Raw genomic sequence first — 10,796 nt, forward strand, 5'->3', positions numbered from 1 at the left:
TAAATTTTCCCAAACTGGTGTGGAGTACTTCTTGGTGGTTTATTCACTGTGTTACTGCTTGAGTTATTGCACAAATACTTTACACATTGGCCCTCATTATGATACTGGCGGTAAAAACCGCCTACCGCCGCGGCGACGGCTGTCAAAAGACCATCTCCGGGGCTACCAGCCGTCCGCCATAATATGACCACAGACGGATTTCCGCCAGAAGGAGGGCAGAAATCCAGCTGTGGCCATGCTGGTAGCTGCTTGTTTGAGGTTAGATAATTTCTGAAAAGCTGGTAAAGGTCGTAGTTGTTCAATCTTGTGTCGTACTGCTTTTTCAAAAGTAAGGACCTCACTGGTTACCGCAGTAAAAGGAGGCATAAAAAGGAGATGGATTCCTTAAATTAGTATCTCCTGTAATGGTCATTGCTGGATGTTCTTTAAAAAAGAAATGTAAACCAATCTTTCAAAATAAATCAGTAATTTCACAGTTGAGTCAAAAAGAATCCTCTTTGGGTGTGGGAACAAAACCCAAACCTTTGTTCAAAACTGCTATTTCAGTGGGAGTTAATAACTTGCCCGATAGATTGACAACTATGGTTTCTTGGGCGATGCACTGCTGCGGCTCCTGGTTAACATCTGAGATTCTTCTTGTGCCCAATGTACATTCTTTCCTCCTCCTCTGTTTCAGCCTCTGCCTCTGGCCGTGCCTCTTCCTAAAAAAGGATTGTAGGGTGCTTGTAATTGTGGTTGAAAAAATGGGTATAGAGGTTGTTGCCACATGGAAAATTGTGGATAAGGAAATGGGGGAGCCATACTCATTTGTGGAAATTGGGGACTATGGCCGCCTCTCTACTTCCATGTTTCAGGTAGTGCGGAGCTGGCGTAGGTGCATTAGACCGATCCTTCTGTAAAGAAGTAAGTACATTTCTTTATTTTTCATGGTATGTAACCAATGATTTCAGTTACTGCAGACCTTGTTACAACCCTGGCTGCAGTTATTATTACGGGGCATTGTTTCTGAACTCGACGCTATCGGAATGCTTTCTCTATATCTCAAGCGTTTCAGCGTCTACTCATTTATATTGGTGGGAGCAGTCATTTTTCTGCGGAGTCACTCACCTCCTGATTTATGATGTAGTATTTATCTGTTTTAGATCATGTATATATATATGACCGCGTTAGGAGTTGGTCAGTACTTTTTCATAATAACAAAGGATTTTATCAGTCTCCTCACCTTCGGATACATCTCTTGGTGGGAGCTGTCATATCTCCACAGTGCCAGTAAATGTTTGACTAGTGACAAAGTAACATTTACCTTCTCTGGATTATTTATGTTCAGGTGACCATGAGGAAAGGTGGTTGCTACTTCTTTATGGCAACAAAGGTTTTTTCTACTCTCCTCACCCTAGCATAATATTGACGATATATTCATAAAAATTACCGAATATATATTGCTATATGTGTGCCGTGAGAGGTACTTATCTGGTAATAGTTTTGCGCATTGTACATCCTTTAACTATACTTATGGCATGTGCTTTGTTGGCTAACAAGTATCATCAACATGTAGTAACGATTTACCATGAATTCCTCTATCTCTTCCATGACATTCATATATATGTAGATGCCCGTTAATGACTGGACAGTTGAAGTTCTCCAACATCCATATGGGGCCCATCCTTTAATGTGAGGAGGGTGAGGATGTTTTCTTCATCGATGATAAGATGTGAACATCTGTTTTCACAAGGTGTTGATCACCACACAAGGGGTTGTTTCACCAATGTGTCTTGTCTTTCTTTTGCTCACCAGTGCACTTTGTATGAGTTTTATACTGTGCTTCCTGTTTTTTCTTCTCTCTTTACTGGTTCCTGTATCACATAATTAATTGAGTCTATTAGTGGAGTGAGGATTAGGTAGGTGATTTAAGGTCCTGATGAATTGCACTAGATCTTGATTGACTACTTGAGCGAAAACCATGTTGACCTACTTGTTGGCAGTATAGGGACGACTGATCCTGCCTGAACCACATTTCAGAAAATAGGGATTGTGGTCACTAGACATTGTGTATAATAGGGTAGAGTAGACATTATTCTATTTTCCCCTTACTCATTGTTTTTAACCATGACAGAGGGCTTTGTTTTTTGTCAATAAATTGTTTCATTTCGATTTTTCCCTCTAGTAATTTTTAACAGCTTTTTTACAAATCCCCACATATTTGCATTCACTTACGGCAAATATCTTCAACAAAAGATCTCTGGCACAGAGCCCCCTTGAGGGGGCCCGTCGGGCTTTGCAGTGCCGGCCCAACGAGGAGCAACGCACAATGATGAAGCATGTCACCAATTGGTGAGTGAGGGCTCTTGTTCCAAAATATTGGATATTCACAGGGACCTGTTGTTCCTTTTGTCCTTTTTCTTGTCCCCTCACTGGGTTAAGTGTTCTTTACAATTTTGTGGAACTGTGCATCTAGATGTTTTGTGATTTACATGGGATTATCATGCACAGGACCATTTTTTGCTATCTTTAGAATCTCCCACTACTCTAGCCCTCTTTTTGTTTTTGTTGATTTTCTACAGCAGCTTAGCTGTAGGGCGTATTCTTGAGATTACACAGTACCATTACTGCCTGTGATAATCATGTCAGTCCTACAAGGTTTGAGTTTTGATGAGGACACTGTCCAAGCAATACTTCAGACCCCGTCTATTTTGGGAGAGTATAACAGTGGTCCATCAGGATGTTCAAAGGAAGATTGGGATCAATTATCGTCTTTGAAAAAAGAATTAATCAAGATGGTTTTACATGGCACTGTTATGACAGAATATTTGAGGGCCAACATTTCCCCCAATGGATTAATTGTCACTAATGTACCCCGTATTTGTTTTACAAGATTTACAATTCCGCAATGAGTGATCACAGATATCTTGGAAGTGTACTCTCTAGTGGTTGGTGTTGATCATTAACACATCCAAACGATTGGCAGATTCCATCAGTATACAAATCTCTATTATGGAAACATCCATCAAGACTACCATTCAATTGACCCAGTTCAAGTCTCGATTAGAAGAGATGAACTCAGAACTTAATGAGATTAAAGAACATCTCACTCGCCACAAAATTATGAAATGGCAAAAGGATATCAAGACATTTTGTAGAGAGAAGATTTACCCATATACTAAAGAGGATTATCATTTTGAGGGCGGCTCGGAATCTTCACATGAAACCAATATCTTTCCACGTAAACCTCGCACTCATTACTACAGTTCCAGCTCAGATGGTTGGAGTAGTGATGAGGAATGGAAAAAAGACCATAGTCTCCAATTTCCACAAATGAGTATGCCCCCCCATTTCCTTATCCACAATTTTCCATGTGGCAACAACCTCTATACTGATTTTTTTCAACAATGATTACAAACACCCTACAATCCTTTTTTAGGAATAGGCAGTGCCAGACGCAGAAACAGAGGAAGAGGAAAGAACGAACATTGGGCACAAGAAGAACCTCAGATGGTAACCAGGAGCCGCAGTGGTGCATCGACCACGAAACCTTAGTTGTCAATCTATCGGGTATGTCCTTTTTTTTTATGCCTCCTTTCACTGCAGTACCCATTGAGGTCCTTACTTTTGAAAAAGCAGTACAACACAAGATTGAGAAACTACGACCTTTACCAGCTTTTCAGAATGTATCTAACCTCGAATGAGCAGCTATTCGCTCCCTGTCCCAGGATCCAGACATTACTAAAAAACCTGCAGATAAGGGGGGAGCAATAGTAATACTAGATACCACATCTTATAGACAAGAATGCATGAGACTGCTTAGCGATACAACACATTACGACTGTATTTCCACCAACCCCACTCAACACTTACAACGTACCATATGAGGGATAATAATGGAAGCTGAGAGTGCGGGCTGGATTTCACATAAAGAAGCAGAATTTCTTGACACCAAAGAACCAAGAATTCCATATTTCTACTGCCCTCCTAAGATACATAAAGGCACCCCTCCTCCAGGTCACCCAATCGTGTCAGGAATAGGGTTTGTTTCAGAACCTCTGTCCAAATTTTGCGACTTTTTTCTATAACCCTTAGTCCAACAGACTTCCACCTTTTTAAAGGACACTAAAGACACTTTGGTCTTGTTAGACCACATGAATGCTAGTGGTATTATGGATATGTTGATTTGTTTGGATGTAGAGGCGCTATATACCAATATACCCCAGGATGCTACCTTGGAGGCAGTTGCAGAGATCCTCACTACAATGACTTGGACTTACAAGACTCCAATCTGTTTTGTCTTACAATGTGCTAGTTTAGCTTTAAAAGAAAACTTCTTCCAATTTGAAGATCGCCTCTTTCACAAGATACAGGGGACTTCAATTAGAAGTACTTTTGCTCCTAGCCTTGCCTGTCTTTATATGTACACTTTTGCGAAACACCATATTTTATCACCTTCACAACCTTTCTTCCCCAATATTCAATTATGGCGTCGTTATATAGATGACATACTGGTAATTTGGAAGGGGGACTCAGACCAAGCTAAGAGTTTCATTGATTGGATTAACACTTTGGACTAGCAATTACATTTTAGTGCCACCGTTTCCAAAAAAGAAGTGGCTTTTTTAGATTTACGGATCATAAAGACAAATGGTTTTTACGTTCCTCTATCTTCCAAAAAGAGACCGATAGGAATAGTTTATTATTATTTGACAGCCACCATCCTAGGTCTTTGAGGACCAATTTACCCTTTGGTCAATTCTTAAGATTGAGACGTAACTGCACTGACATTGCTGACTTCTATACACAGGTGGATACTTTAAGCTAAAAGTTGAGGGACTGCCACTATCCCAGACAGATCATTGCACAGCCAAAGAAGAGAGCCTGCAATATAAGTAGAGATGTTCTGCTGACTGACTCTATACGCAATCCACAAACTTGACTAACATGTGTCACCACTTTTACACCTTTAGGCAATAGGGTTAAGAAGATTACCAATAAATGTTGGCCCATACTAAACAGTGCTGGAGGATCCCTTGAACGCCCTCTTTTTGCTTTTCAGAGGACACAGAATATTAGAGACCTTTTAGTACATACCAGACTTAGACGAACCAAGAAGTGTGACATTGTTCCTTTAAAACCCTGGCTTGGGGTTACAGGTAATCACCCTTGTGGAGGATGCAGTGTTTCTCGACCATCTATGAACACCTCTGAGATTGATTTTGGTGAGACCAGAAAATGGCAGTTTAATTAAACACACTAACTGCCATATAAAATTACATGATTGTATTTCCATATGACTTACGTTATATTGGAATGACTATGAGAATGGTTAAGCCACGTATCAATGAGCATCGTAGCACTATCAGATGCCATAGATCCTGTACAAAATAGACAAACAATTACATTGAGCTACATCACACTCCTGAGGACATGAAATGTATCATTTTGGAATGTGTTACGGACAATAGGGACTGCACTAAGAAGTTATTTGAAAAAGAAAAACGTTGGGTAAATATATTAGGCACGCATGTGACGGGACTGAATAATGACATCCCCTGGTCTGAATTTATATAAGCCACATACTGTTTAAGAATTAAGTTGTCATCTCTTTGTCGAAGTTTCTCTGAATTTCTCTGTTTTTCTACTTTACAGATACCTGTTATTTAATTCTGCTTTTACATAACTAATATGGGAGATCCATATTTTAGGATATCTTCTTGGTCAGGATTCCATTCTCTAAATTTAAAAATGTATGTGGCTTTTTAAACGGATGCTTACTCACTAAAGTTTAGGTGTTAACTTGCTAGTGATATCTATTGCAGGCTGGCCTTTCCATTCCAAGATGGCCACCACCATTTTCCTTCCTAATAGCAGTACTTCCACTGTGTTTCTGGCTGGATTGTTCATAACCCAACCTGCCTCTCGACTTCTATGTTTCAGGGAGTGCGGAGCTATGGAAGGTGTATTAGACTGATCCATCTGTAAAGAAGTAAGTGCATTTCTTTCTTTTTCATGGTCTGTTACCAACTAGAGCTCTTTGTCTGTTACTGCAGACCTCGTTATATCCCTGGCTGCAGTTATTATTACGGGGCATTGTTTCTGAACACAACGCCATCCGAACGCTTTCTCTATATCCCATGCGTTTCAGTGTCTACTCATTTATCTTGGTGGGAGCTGACGTTTTTCTGCGGAGTCACTGACCGCCTGATTTATGATGTAGTGCTTATCTGTTTTAGATCATGTATATATATATAAATATATGACCGCGTTACGAGTAATATTTACCTTCTCTGGATTATTTATGTTCAGGTGACCATGTTGAAAGGTGGTTGAAACTTCTGTATAGCAACAAGGGTTTTTTCTACTCTCCTCACCCCTAGCATAATATTGACGATATATTCATAAAAATTACAGAATGTATATTGCTATATGTGTGCTGTGAGCGGTACTTATCTGGCAATAGCTTTGCTCGTTGTACATCCTTTAACTATACTTATGGCATGTGCTTTGTTGGCTAACAAGTGTCATCAAAATGCATTAACGATTTACCATGAATTTCTCTATCTCTTCCATGACATTCATATATATGTAGATGTCCGTTAATGACTGGACCATTGAAACTCTCTGACACCAGTGGGTGAGCACAGAATAATTTCATTTGTTTTATGACTTACCCTGAATAGAATTGTGGTCTCTACTTTGACAAAGTTGTATACTTAAGCCAACTAGAGACCCAATTTCTGACATTGGTGATCAGCTGTGAGGATAGGACTTGTGTTTGTGCAGTGCCATACAATAGCTATGTGTACATTACCTACCGACATTTAAAGACTTTTTCATTTTTTTCTGCAAGTTTTCCCTGCTTGACATTTTTTTATCCATCCTATACATCATGTCTTTGGCTGGGACCATAAGTGGAGCTGAGGAATTTGACCTGGCGAAGCTGGGGGATTACACAGTCTCCCAGCTGAAGGGCTTTTGCAAAGTTATGGGGTTTCTTGTCTGAGGAACTTCCAAGAAGGATGATTTTCAAAAGGTGCTGAAGGCCTGGGCAGAGTCCTGTACCCAAGAGACTGATGAGTTAGGAGAGCCTGAGAAGGGCTCTTCTGAGGAGATACCACCAGCAGTAGGGGATGGCACACCTGGATTTGTGCCTCCTGTGAGACCAGGATGCAGTGTCTCCTGTTATGGCCTAACCGCAGAGGAAAGGCGGGAAGAGAGAGAATTCCAGCTGCAGTTGGCAAGATTAAAAATAGAGGCAGAGGAGAGCTGAGAGACATGCTGAGGTTGAAAGAGCCTTAGCTGAGAAAAAAGTTATTTTGGCTCATGACCTGAGTCTGAAAGAGCTGGGCCTCAAGGCTACGCAGTCTGAGTCCTGCAATGATGGTGGCAGCATACATACAGTACCCAATGGAGACAAGAAGGTTTGTATACTCAAGGATTTGGTACCTAGTTATATGGTGGGAGATGACACTGACAAGTGGTTTGCTGTTTCTGAAGTTGCACTGAGGGCACATGGGGTCCCTGAAGAGCAATGGGGAGTGGCTGTGTGGAATCTTGTGAGGGACACACTTCTAACATTAGAGGTTGGGGACCAGACCAAATACACTCCCATGAAAGCCATTTTGATTGCCAAATTTGGATTGATCCCTGAGAAGTATTGCCAAAGATTCAGGGACAGCAACAAGCTCCCAAACCAATCTTGCGTAGACTTCATTGATTACTCCAGTAAGGCACTGAATGGTTGGATGCGGGGCAGCAAAATCAGTCATTATGTTGGGTTGTACAATTTAATCCTGAGAGAGCAAATACCCAGTATTTGTTTTACAGAGTTGTGCCAGCACCTAGTTGACAGTAAGCTGACTGATCCAAGGAAGTTTGCTGAGGAGGCGGACCTCTGGCTAGCACCAAAGTGTCCAAAAAGGTACTTGGGGGGCACCCACAAAGGTGGTCAGCGTTCCCAACAGAAGAAAGAGGGTGAAGAAAAACTTAAAAATAAGTAGTTCTCTAAAGGCCCCCAAAATAATTCCCAAGTCAATAGTGGTAACCAGTCCCAGTCTGATTCTAAGAAGAAAGGGTTCTATGAACACAAGACAGGGAGGTCTGTACCCAATGTACCGAGTGCTCCATGTATGGTCACTCTAAGGGCAACTTCAAATGTCCAAAGAGGGCACAGCCACCACTAATGGGCAGACACTTGGGTTGGCTAGTGTAGCGCTCAGTGAAGAGATAGACTGAGATAGTTTTGGGGAGCAGATAGAGGTAACCCTAGTGTCCCTGGGAGATGCAGGTATGGTGTCAAAAGCCCACACGCCTGTCAATACTTCTAAGTGTAGGCACTGAGTGACCATTAATGGACAATGGGTGGAAGCTCTGCGTGACACAGGAGCCAGCATGACCACTGTGAAGTGTCAGCTGGTGTCAGCAGAGCAGGTCCTACTGAATACATTCCACCAAGTCATAGTCTGTGACAATTGTGAGAGTCACATACTGGTGGCTCTGGTTCCCTTTGAGTGTAAGGGGGGTCTCTGGTATTCTAAAAGTAGCTGTGAGCCCTGTCATGCCTGTAGATTGTCTGCTAGGCAATGACCTGGAGCACACTACCTGGAGGGAAGTATAGCTCAGGTCTCACTTGGAGATGATGGGATTGCCTGAGTGGGTTTGCATGACCGTGCAGTCCAAGGCTGCTCGGAGGGGAGCCAAAGGCGCCTGAAGCCTTGGAAATGGCACAGACAGCTGCCAAGAAGAGAAGCAGGGGGCACGGGAAACCAGCCCCTGAATTTCCCACTGTGGAGGTTGATGGGATCTCTGAGGAGGAGGCCCCTGAGCAAACCAGGGAGGACATTGCCACCCTAGGTGACCTATCTGAGCTTGCTGGCTGGCAAGTTGAGGGTGGGCCCACCAGGGAGGAGTTCTGCAAAGCATAGAAAGAGTGTCCTACTCTTGAGGACTTGAGGCGACAGGCATCAGCTCATGCAGCAGGTGAAGCCTCTAGGGATCACCTAATCTGCTGGGAGAATTATCTCCTATTTAGTGAGCTTAACGCTCCGGGTTTGAGGTCAGCACGTAGGCTATTGGTCCCCCAGTGTTACCAGGCCTTCCTACTGGGTATGGCTCATGACATACCCTTGCAGGACATTTAGGGTGAGACCAGACCTTTGCCATACTTGTTGCCCCCTTCTATTAGCCTCAAAGTGAAGACAGCCTCGGATACATTCTGTAGGTCCTGTCTCACCTGCCAGGCCAGTGGGAAGTCAGAGAAAAAGCTGAAAGCTCCCCTGATTCCACTTCCCATCATTGCCACCCCCTTTAAAAGAGTGAGCATTGATGTCATTGGTCCATTGGACCTCAAGGCAGCCTTAAGCAACAAGTTCATCCTGGTCTTGGTGGACCATGCCACACGCTACCCAAAGGCAATCCCTTTGAGAATAGTGACTGCACCTGTGGTGACCACAACTCTGATGGGGATCTTTACCCTTGTGGGGTTCCCCAAAGAGATAGTGTCTGACAGAGGCACTAACTTCATGCCTGCATCCATGAAGTCCATCTGGGATGTGTGTGGTGTAAGTTACAAATTCACCACACCCTATCACCCTCAAACCAATGGTCAAATTGAGAAATTCAGACCTTGAAAGCATGATTGCAGGCCTACCTGAGGCCATGAGGCATAAGTGGGACATCCTCTTGTCATGCCTTCTCTTTAACTAACGGGAGGTGCCACAGAAAGGAGTAGGGTTCAGCCCCTTTTAACTCCTCTATGGCCACCCTGATAGGGGACCCCTAAGCATTGTCAAGGAGGGGTGGGAGAGAGCTCCCAGGAATGCCCCCCCCAGGATGTGGTCAGCTACATTTTGGCCCTCTGCAACCAGATGCACCGCTTTTGGAAAAAGGCCAAAAACAACCTTGAGGCCAGTCAAGAGGTAATGAAACGCTGGTATGTCCAGAAGGCCACTCTGATGGAGTTTCAACCTGGCGACAAAATATGAGTCATGGAGCAAGTACAGCCCAGAGCTCTCCAGCACCTTTGAACAGGCCCATGCGAAATAAAGGAATGTATGTGGAGGTCACTTACATAGTGGACCTCCAGACCACTAGAAACCCCCTTTAGGGTGCTCCATGTAAACAGACTCAAGCCTCACTTTTTGAGGTCCGAAGCGAGCATGCTCCTTGTGACAGATGAGGGTGTGCAGGAGGAGAGTGAACCTATCCCTGACCTCTTCTCTGCACAAGAAAGTGATGGGTCAGTGGAGGGTGTCAACTTCTCTGACTCCCTGACCCTAAAACAGCGAGGTGACTGTTACCACTTACTGGGACAGTTTTTCTCCCTGTTTTCCCTTACCCCTGGAAACCTGAAATGTGAACCATTAAAATCTGGCATGTGCCATGCCTTCCAGAATATAAAATGGACATCCCTAGTACAGTGACATATCCCAGACACAGGTGGCGGGTGTTAACACACCGGCCTTAATCAGAGATCTACTTGTACAAGTTAAACTGTTACAAGTACAAATAGCATGATTTATGACTGCAATGATTTCACATGAAACTGACTTGAGTAATTTAACGCCATGATATAGAAATATTCTTTGAGTGTAAATCCAATGCACGAGGTTGGAAGTGTACGTTTCAAGGTATGATGTGCTTTGAAATTGTGTGATCACCCATAAAGTTGTGAGTTTGTGTCCTTTTGCAAATCCTCATCCAACCACTTCATGCCCTGGAAATGGTTAGAGATTTACTCCAGAAAAGGAAAGGCTGGGAAAGGGATGATGCCACCATTGGGGAGGGGGGGGGGGGTCAAAACACCCCCATAC

This window comes from Pleurodeles waltl, chromosome 3_1 (assembly GCF_031143425.1).
Source record: "Pleurodeles waltl isolate 20211129_DDA chromosome 3_1, aPleWal1.hap1.20221129, whole genome shotgun sequence".
Lineage (NCBI taxonomy): Eukaryota > Metazoa > Chordata > Amphibia > Caudata > Salamandridae > Pleurodeles > Pleurodeles waltl.